Here is an 11,502-nt window from a genome sequence, read left to right as displayed (position 1 = left end):
AATTGTTATGGATAAAATTAGTGGAATTTCAAGAAAGATATTTTATGATCAATACAGCTTTAGTTCCAGTGTGAGAACACTTTCGAGATTTGAAAAAAAACACAAATTTTTAATGAAATTATATATGATTTCTCTTGCATATATGAATTTTGCTAATCATTTTGTGCATATAAAAGTTTTAAAATAATATAATTAAGATATTATTTTAATAATTTACAAGATATTTCATAATTTATTTTGATATATTATGTAATGTAACATATAATATGCAATATCTTGTAAAGTATTTTATTTCTTCGATTTAATATCTTTAAATACATAATAGTGAAACATATAAAAAAATATTAATCTATTTGGATTATTTGTTTATTAGCACATGGTGCATTAAAAGGAACGAGATGTAAGGCGGCATGGTTGCACACAGGCAGTTCTAAAGTAAAGTGGTAGACAGCTAACGTTTGGCGGGGTGAAGCACGACGACGACGGAGGGAAGCTCGCTTCGAGCGAGCTTTTTCTCGTATCTCGGGGCGAGTCGGGGCAGTCGGTCGGAGCGCGCTGTTTCGTTCGGAAGTCCTGAAGGGAACAAGGGTGTTCGCCTCAAGCTGCTCGCGGAACTTGATCGCGTATCCGACCGGACGGTTTATTTATTTTTTTCTAGACTACATTTTTTATTTATTTATTTACTTATTTATTTATATCGTTAATAAAAAAAAATCCGTCTCCTCGAAACGTATTTGCAAGCAGTCGAAAAATTTTCTCCCCGAGTTTCGCGGGTCCGATTGTCGTCTTTGTTCGTTCTATATTCGCGAGGCGACGAGATTTTTGGTCCTGTTTGAGCGCGGTGCCATCCGCGACAAAGAAATTCAAGGGAAAGAAAGGAAGGAAAGTGTCATCGTGCACGCGCAGAACGCGAGAATCTCGGGAGGAGTCGACGGCCCGACGACACTGCTATTTCCAGGCTGAGACACACCGGTAAGACACACTCGGCGCGACAATTTCTAGTAGCCAATTGTATATTTCATCGAAAATCCAAAAATATATTTTTATTTTTAAATTTACAAATTTATTTTATCTATATAAATATACATATATTGATTCTCATAGATATATACACATACATAGAAGTGTTAAAATGGAGAAGCTTGTTAAACCCTTACTATCTCAAAATTTTAGAGAAACAAAAAAAAATATCAAATGTAAAAGATTTTAACTATTTTTCAGTTTAAATGTATTTTTGACAAAGTTGTGTGAAAAAGAAAATCAAATACAATAAAATATCTTAATTTTGAGAGTCAATCGAAGAAATTAAAGATAAAAAAAATCCAAGATACGCGCATTGTATAACACTATAATAATTAAGAATTCGAATGCATTAAATGCGTTGATATATATGAGGATATATTGAACGATCGATCGATCTCTCGAAGTCGCGATTACTTATGCCAGGGCGTGACTCGGATGATCAAAGTTCGCAGGATACTATATTTTCAAGGAAATCAAATTTGTGTCGGAGAACCAGATATGTAGAATTATATTTGCATAGAATAACAAGTCAATTAATCTAACATAAATAATAAATTATTATGAATAAATAATTAAGCATATATTAATTTTCAATTTAGTTCTTTGGTTTTATAAGAGATATTTAACATATCGTATTTCTTAACAACTTGACAGTTTCAAGAATAGAAGATCTTCAATTGTGCTTAGAGTGAAAAGGAAAAGGGGGGAGAAAAGGGGGGACAGGGAAGGATTTAGACCGGAAATAGAGCTTCCTCTGACCGGGAACTCTTCCTTCCGTTTGGTTGATGCCGACGGTCGTTGTATCCGAAGGTGTATAACGCCATCGCGCCGCTATTTTTGTCAGCATTCAACAGTCACCCGTCAAGACGGGACGTGTAGCTACCCTCTCGCGTGCAGCCGAAAAGCTGTGCGCGCGTGCTCCCGCTTCGTTTTCGGCTTTTGTACCCTCGCGCGAGTACTATTCGGCCCTCACGATCGTTCTTCACGAGACCGGCATCCTTGTCACGACCATTGTATATAGCTTTTACGTAATTTATATATACGGAGGCCATTTAAATCCCCCCGTTCGTTATTTAAGAAAATCCTGTTTATTAAATTATGATTAATGATGCTTTTAATTTAATTATATAATCTTAATATAGATGTTAAAAAACATTTAGTTTTTTAATTTACATCTTTAAATTCTAATCCATACTAATTTTATATAGAACGACATATATATATTGATCTTTTTATTATACAAATATGATAGATTAAGCCGTACTTCTTAATAATATAGTATGTAATCTGAAAAATACTTAATAACAGCCGATTGCAAAGTGCAAAAAGATTGAATCAGAAAATATTCTCGGAATTTTAACACGCGCATTCATTAATTCTTTACGCGGTTGCACGCGCACGTGTTCGTCATATCTCACACTCTCTATCGCAGCTTTGTAATTAGACCAGATTTAAAAATGAGAGAAAAGAAATAATTGTTGATAAGAGAATTTTGTATAAAATGAATAGACAGAAACTTTTTTAAGCTTAAGAAACGTTAATTTTTTATTTCTATTTAAAAATGACACGAAAGAAACGTTAATTAATTTTAATTTCAAAATAAGCGATGGCGATGCAATTTTTTGAATTATGCTAAGATTCGAGAGTTTCAATAGAAATTAGATTGCAGTTCAAAAAATAAAAATCAATCGCGCCAATGCTTGGTTGTTCGTTCGAAGCCAAATATAGCTAAGGGATAATCTCGGCAGCAATTTAGATACGTCATCTCTTGGGATCATCGGGCGCATAAACCACGTGGTAAATAGGGTTTAGCCTCCATACAAGATCCCCCTGCATTTGTATCGACGGCAGTAAGATGGCACGTGCGCGTGCTGAGAGAATCAGAAGGAAGCGTCTCCGATTAGGGGAAGACAAGTTCGTTCAACTTGAGACATACGGTATGTCAAGGTACAACTTCCCCGAAAGATGTCCGGACTCAGGATACCTAAGCCAAGACGTATCGCAAGCTTGTCGCGAGGTCGTTAACCTTCCCGTAGTTGTGATGACACGAAATTAACATAAAATACGTCAATTTATGTTAAGTAAGAGTTCAAGTTCGCTCGATAATTATTCGTACGGTTATAAACATGTCATGATCATTTTTCGAAAGAGAATTAGATTATTATACATATATAATCAATAACAGAAGGATGCAGCGCGTTCTAATACGAAATATTATGCAAAAATAAATGTAAATAATTTTATCTATTTTATATATTATGATCATTTTCACATATTTCTATTATTTTTCTTTTTAATCCAAAATTTTTCTATTTTTTTAAATCATTAAAAATCGAAGAAAATCTCACTATTTGAATGTGGATTTGCCCCATTATCTAATTCACATATGCCTTTTAGACTTCAATAATTAGATGAATTTTTTTTAAATTTTTAATCTCGTAAAAGAGAAAGAGAGAGAAAGAAATCACTTTATCTATTCCTCTTATTTATATATTTTTTTCACTTTATGTGAGAACCCGTTGACAGGATCTGAAGTAAAACGGATGCCAACATATTTCCTTCCGTCTACTATCCCACGTCATTTTTCTCACTTTTAGCGTTGGTGTGTAATTATACAAATTATTTTGTTCCGTGACTCAATTACTTAATTTGCTTTATAACCCGTGACTTTCTAAAATGAGTTCATTTGCACGATATGCATCGACTGCAATCAATAGCATACACAGGTCACAAATATTTTGATCTAAAAAGAAACAAAAACCTGTATCGCGGAAAATTGGGAAAATTTAGAAATAGAGCTTTGTCGTTCGTAGGAGTACGCGATAGATCCGAAATACTCTGTAGTATAAGATGAAAAAAGAGAAAAGAGAAAGAAAAGGAGAGAAAAGACTGCCGCGAGAGAAAGAGATGCAGAAATGTATTCTAAGAATAGAACAACTTTTTTTTTGTTCTTCCGCCGGATATAATTGTTAGAGAGATTCGATTTTTTGAATTTACCTGCTCGTGAGGTATTTTTATTTGTTAAATTTCACTGTCAAATTTGTAAAGTTTAGTTTTCAATTAAATTGAATAAAAATACATTATTTTTAAGATTCTACTAAGAGCAGATTATTTATCCTTTAAAGAAATAATGTATCTCGAGATACTTGAGATTAGATTATAATTAGATATTCGTAAATTTAAATAAATAATTATATACAGTGATCGCATTAAAACACACAGTTTATCCGGTAGTGTCCTTTTGTTTTGCCACATGCGGGAATATAAATTTACTTTCACAAACAGTGATCTGGAGAAAACGCGACTTTCTTCAGTAGCTTTTCTTTGAAAACCTTTTAAGCAACGGCTGCCGAAAGATCTCGCCCTCTTTTTCGTCCTCTTTGTTCCAAGTATATCTGAGACCCCCTGCGAACATAAAGGCGTGGCCGTAACAGCCATCCGGGATGAAACTCTACATCCGCCGCCATATGACAGAAATGTAGACAAAGTATGTAGACAGATACTACTTGCATACAACAAATATTATATAATTTTTTTTTGTCGTATCATTATAAATGCGCATCTATTTCAAGGAAGTTGCGCCTTTATCGCGACAATTCGAATAAAATGCGCGAAGCGAGAATATCGACTGACGGTATACGCGATGCATTCCCAGAGACTATCTTTCCTCCGGTGATCAAATCCCAGAAGAATGACGGCGTCTACCGGTACGTCGAGACGGCGGCGGTCGTGCTTCCCGAAATAACTCCGCGTCCAGAACTCGAGGAGGAACCACGCGTAAGCAGCCACGAGGAACCGGTTGCCATGGGGCTCAAAAATAATAAAAAAAGAAAAATTTATGTCGATACATCGAGCTGTATTACGCGAAATTCCTTGCAATATTACGTCAATAATGCACAGTTAGACAAAAAGCTGAGAAAAGGAACCTAATTTCTTGCAGTGTTTTGAAAGCTCAAAATATGTGACTTTAATTTTAAAATTGCTCTATCGCGTTATAGTTTTGAGAAATTTAATTTAAATTTAATTATATATAATCTCTATTAATCTCCTTATAAAAGAAAGCCGAAAGAAATTTATAAAATATGAAACAAGTAGACTACTGGCTCCAGAGATATCTCTATCTGATTTCTGAAAGCATTTAGTTTGCAATAAAATCGTACAGATTGACATTCCGAAGAATATTACCTTGAACTCGGCTTTTAACGGTGAAAACCAGGTGATTAAAATATCGACTTCGTATCGCATAACGATATCGTCAAGTTTGTTTGCTCTTTATAGTCACTCTATTTATACTTTGAGTAATTTAAGTCAATAGTTGAACCACTGCTTACACGCGCGTCATGGTTAATATACATTTCACATTACAAAGACTCCTCGAGCGTTTAGATTCGTTAAGATATGAATCGTAAATAATCGAATGGTTGGTAGTAAAACAAGCAAGATTGTAAATTTAAGAAAAAAGAAATGCAATCATGTTTGATATTCATAAAATGGTAAGTGCGCGAAGCAAAGAATTGGAAGAAAAATCCGCGAAAATTCCTACAGTTGCTGGCTATATTTGTCGTTTCGAATCATCCGGTAGAGTCGCACGAATTTTAATTCTATCGTATAATTATATTGCGTACTCTATATCTGGATGCAAAATTTTATTGCAGTAGCAAATTCCATTGCAATATATGCACTACTTGTTAGAGCGTTCTTTTGATCTTTCTCGACTCGAGTACTTATTTATCGAAGGAGATTAGACTTCTTAAGATCTATAGAATATATTTAAAAAAAAACAAAATTTTTTTCTCATACATCTCTTTACTTTATATTTCACAGTCTGTTGCCGAATGTACTGCGAAATAAAAGCATCATTCAATTGAGGTGGGAAAGCGAGAGATGAGATCGAGAGATTCTATCGTATACACGCCGGTGTCCCTCGGACCTGACACTGACGACGAAGAGACATTAGTCAATGTTGAAGTCTACAAAAATGGTGAGTCTTATATACAAAACACGTGAAAGATTTCTATGTAAGACGGTGGGTTGTCAACAAAATAGGACACTTACCCGTAAACAATAATAGTCTACGTCTACGCGTAAACTATATAAACTATCTTCAACATGTCATCTATGTCAACAATTAATAATCTATGGAATGTGGCTTATCGAAAATGTAATGTTTATGTTATAAACATGTAATAGTTTAAACATAACATACAATTTTAATATTTTATCGTGTCATGAAAAATTAACAGAGGATTCAACGAACTAGATTTTATCCCAATAAAAAAAAAAAATGTCTTGCACGGATATGAATATTACTGACCAAGTCAAGTAAGATGCGATTGGAAATTGAGAAACTGTGAATCACACCTGAAGTGCACCTACGCAACTTCCGAATTCGAACGTGAAAAGATCGCAATGTACGTAGGTACAGCATGTACGTGGGTGTACGACGTACACGTAATTCTGAACGGAGATCGTCGTCATGTCCGACTCCATTTTTGGAAACGCAATGCGTACACAGGTCAATCTCTGTATCTGAATTTATTTAAACATCAATATTTTTTATTTATTTATTCGATCATTTATTATGTGAGTATCACACGTGTTGTCATCGATTAGTATTTATTCTTCGGGAAATAAAGTCGTTACAGATAAACATAATCGGAATCAACATAATCAATAGTCTCGGGTTCAAACACGACTGTTGAATCGCTCTTTGAGTTTAGAACTGACCGACTCGTGAAATATTATTTTTTTTCTTTTTTTACCATAACTGAATATATATCGATATAAATCGTATTACATTAACGGTGTTAATCGTGAAATGCTACTTTCAAAGAGAGAGAACCGTCTCGCGATGATCTCCGCTTTTCGATCTTATGCAGGACACGTAGCGGACGCATGCCACGTACCAAGTGCACGCATATAAAACGACGGAGCTATATCTTTCAGCGCCCTCGTGAGATCCTGGGCACGTATAATCCCTCGGTGGAAAAAAGATCATGAATCCTTATACAGGATGTTTCAACTACCACGCGATTACAATGCTTTGAATGAAAATTTGATCAAACGTCATTTTCCAGAATTTTTTAAACATTATCATATTGATTTTATTTCCAAGTTCTGTCCCTTGTATCTCGATATATCTTTTCTCGTCTTTCAAATACATTTATTAGATGTTCACTTTGATGGAATTATTCAGAGATAATAGATAAAGATAGACAATTATTTATTAATGCAGGATAAGAAAAAAGGGAATTTTCAGAGTATTTTAATCTATATTGATGCATTGTGACTCAAAATACAAGCTATTGATTATGTCAATATTGACTCGATTAGCATATCAATTTTAATTTGACTTACACGCAGTAATTAGTCTAATTAAAAAATTACTACAGTAACACTAGTGTAACTACAGGAAGAAAATGATGTCAGAAACATTCTGTAGATATGCATATATAATAAATACAATTTTACGCATGCATATATTCCCACGGTTCGGTTAGAACGTTAGAACATTCGTAATTCGTATCAAGATTTTTCCAGGTAGAGACTATGTCGGCGAAAAATAAACTACATATGATTCTGCATTTTCTGTTTTACGACTGTTTAAACTCTCAACTTTTTCTTGATTACCGAAACATACGCATGGAACACCATGTACATATATCTTTCGCGATTGCGTCAATTTGGCCTGGAGCAAAACGCTGCATTCGTCAGCTCGAAACCTTTACTCGCAGCATGACACTTTCATCGAGATAATATGCGAATTATTAAATCGACGGTATTATTATATTTTACAAGAAAATAATTCAACATGTGATATTAAATATTTATTTGAGATAAATCACGGATTATAAAATTATAAATTATTTTTCAATGAAATGTGCACAATTTCTCTCTTGTAAATAAATTGCTTTTTTTTTACATCTCAAACTTGCTGCTATATGCATGTAAACGAAAAAGAAAATTAAGTAAAATGTAATCACGCGTCGACAAGATAAAATAATTTCTATTAAAATTAATGTAATTCTCTCACAGTAAAACGGTTTTTCGTAAGACCGTGATGTTCCCACAGTCTTCACATTACGGATCTTTAAAATATTTAAAAAATTCAACGTCTCTCTTCTCGTATTGTCATCTTCTAATAACGTTGCGCCAACATTGCTGGATCATCACGAGGAGTCTTCGAGGGTTTAATGTGTCGTCGATCGCGGGTATTCAAACGAGGCAGGAAATCAACGGATAAGCGAACAATTGCCGGGAGCGTAGATGGAACATGATGACACTCCTCTTAAGATACAACAATCTCAAGACGTTAGACGTCGTCGAGCTGATGCTCGATGTACATACGCATCGTGCATGTATTTCTGTACCGCGATAACACGCACGTGTGCATGCACGCGTGGCTATCTACGAGAGAGCCCCGACGAATACGGGCGATCGAAGTACATATATCGGGCTTTGAATGAAAGAGGGATATGAGAGCGAATGAATGAACGGGCGAGAGTGTCGCGTGGTGCGCGTGGGCGGCTATGCGTGTGTTTGCGTTGCTTCTAGAATAACGTAAAGGAGGATTGCCTTCTTTCTTTTCTCTCAGAGATTTTAAAGACTTTTATTTATCGAAAGGAGCGCGCAATAATATTATCAAATTATTTTAAGACGATACGTGCGGATAACAGTTTGTGTCAGATCGGACAATTTTTGAGACGCCAAGTACCGGCCGTCTATTCAAAACCAAATACACGCGTACATACTTACTTCCGCATATATTGTGTTGCAAATGAGGCGCTTCGTTGGGACGGACGTAAAAGATATGCGTATCATCCGTGAGAGAACTAAACTGATCAAAATGTTTCACGTATCAAAATATCTAGTAGACCAAGCATCTAGTAGTATCATGAAAATAATCTTATGCTTATCTTATTATCATTTTTTGAAGATAATCTTATGAGGTTTCATTTTTTTTCATTTACTATATATATATATATATATATATATGTATAATTGTATAGGTCGGAAAAAATTTTAAAATCCAATCTTTCAAAAATTCCTAGACTACAGTTAGACACGTGACGATGATCTCTTCACGATACACCGGCATTTACGCGACTACACCTACGTGAGCGACTATTGACACTGCTCGTGCAGAGCGGTGGAGATGCGCTCTCACAACGGACGCTTAATTCGCATGCACGGTCGGCCGGTATGAATGTAACAACCTGATGGAGAACCGGTGCGGGCCCCCCCGCTGCTCGCTCGATTTTTATTGTACGCGCACACTCGCGCGTAAAATTACGCTCACGCGTGTGGGCGGACTAGGTATCCCCCGCGTTATTGCTCCGCCGATTCCGCGGTATGTGTTTCACAGAAGGTCCTCAAGCTGTCTCGCGCCACGCCAATGAACAGAACCGATACACGGGAGACTTTATGACGTAGAACATAAGCAGGAATTTATCATAGAGCTCTTTCATCTCCAGTTTCGCAAGTCAGTTAGTGTAACAATTCCGAAAACTCAATCGAAGCGTCGATCTTAGGAATGCTAAACTTTCGTTTGCAGAAAAGTACAGAGGTTTACAGAGCATTATTTTCATTCTTCTCTAAGAGATGATCTTCTCTAACATCTTATCCTCTTTAAATCCGAATCTCTCTCGGCTCGATCTCCGCTGGCCCTAAGCTCGTAGAATGGATTCGGTGAACGGCTCGCTAAGAGGGGGCAATCCCAGCGAGAAGGTTCCCGAGAATCTACGAGCTCCCCGAAACGTCTACCTACCGAAGGACGCGGACCCGAGAAATTTTTTCGTTCCCCTTTTCTGTGATTAACCCTTAGGTAGGGAGAGAAATTGCTCTGTTCTTAGACCGCTGGTCTGGAATGCGAAGCATTCGACGCGTTCTCTGGTATAGTCAAGCCAAAAGATCGGCTTATGTACATATGTACAAAGTAATTTATTTCTTTTGTAGTAAGTTATTAATTTTTTTGTATTTTACTCTAATAGTCTATAAAAATTTCTGTCATCTCATTTGCTAATTTGTAATATGGTAATAGATAATGTCTCCGTGCAAACATGAAAATGGTATATGAAATTTTCATTACATTTCCGGTTGTATCATTATTTATTTATTTAGGGACATCCTGTAACAATATAAAAAATCAAGACTGTAATAAATTCAAAATAGATTCTATTTGGTAAAAGATTCGTGAATGAATGCTGCGACAAAACATACTTAAAAACGTTATTTCAATACAAATATATGGTAAATGTTCAATAGCTTCAGTTAAGTCTGTCATAATAGACCAGAACAATACAAACATATTTTGTTACTTAATATTACGAAACCACGAAATATATTACGAATTATGATTAACATGCGATAGCGAGATGACACAAGGGAACATTGAGGATCGTCTTTTGTTTTCGAATAATGGTTATTTCGTGGTTATTCACGGCGTCCGATTTTTATATTTATTAACATAAATATCGTGGTAAAAATATGACGAATGCTCTCGGTGAGAGAGAAATCTCGTGGTTGCAACTAAGATGTTTATTAGTAAGCTATAAACGCGCGACACCCATTTAATGTACCTATTCATTTCTGGATTGCCGCGATTTATAAGCTCTCATGATAAAGATAAATAGCGACTATATATTTCTTCTTTTTCCTCTTTTTCTTTTGTCGACCAAGATTTTTGTCTTAAAATTTTTAAATATCTGTAGTATGATCCGTGATATATATATATAACTAATATTACTAAAATTTGTATGCCGAAATTTAATCGGCATGTTTGTCGCCTACCAAAAAAATAAAAAAAAATAAAAACACGCTGCAAATTATCACCGAGGACTTGTTGGTCGCAATTTATTTGTTGCATCGCACCATTTAATTATGTCGTGATTATTATTTAATCCACCGTTAATCCCAGACCGCACTCTTTTCATCAGTCTTACAGGAAACTCGGTTGTGGGCGAGCAACAATCTTGTCGCATCGTATCCTATCGTGACGATTAGCGGAACGATTTAACGTTTAACATTGCCCACGCATCCAATTGTACCTAATACGTCGGTGGAGCTTCAACTAACGCGAATAATTTTCGGTCATACAGTTACAGCGTGGTACTGCGTCCCATCCGACAAAGAAAAAGAAGGAAATTTTCGCGAGTCATTATTTTTCAGCAACATCAAGTATTTTTGCATTTAATTCTTTTCATTTTTAGTTAACCATTTATTAAATTTAATTATTAAATATATTTATTATTAAATATAATAATTTTAATATTAAAAAATATATAATATTATTTGTAGAATTTCAACAAATTGAGTGTCTTATATATTTTATTATTATAAATAAATATAGAAATTTATTCAAAGAATTTAAAAAATTGAAAGAATGTGTGAATTGATAATCGTATCTCTGCTTTGCAACACATTTTTTATTTAAACAAAAAATCAAAAATTGAATTTCTAGAAGACTATCTAAATGTCTTT

This window comes from Formica exsecta, unplaced genomic scaffold, assembly GCF_003651465.1.
Source record: "Formica exsecta isolate Colony F162 unplaced genomic scaffold, ASM365146v1 scaffold314, whole genome shotgun sequence".
Classification (NCBI taxonomy): domain Eukaryota; kingdom Metazoa; phylum Arthropoda; class Insecta; order Hymenoptera; family Formicidae; genus Formica; species Formica exsecta.
Note: the sequence above shows the minus strand (reverse complement) of the source record.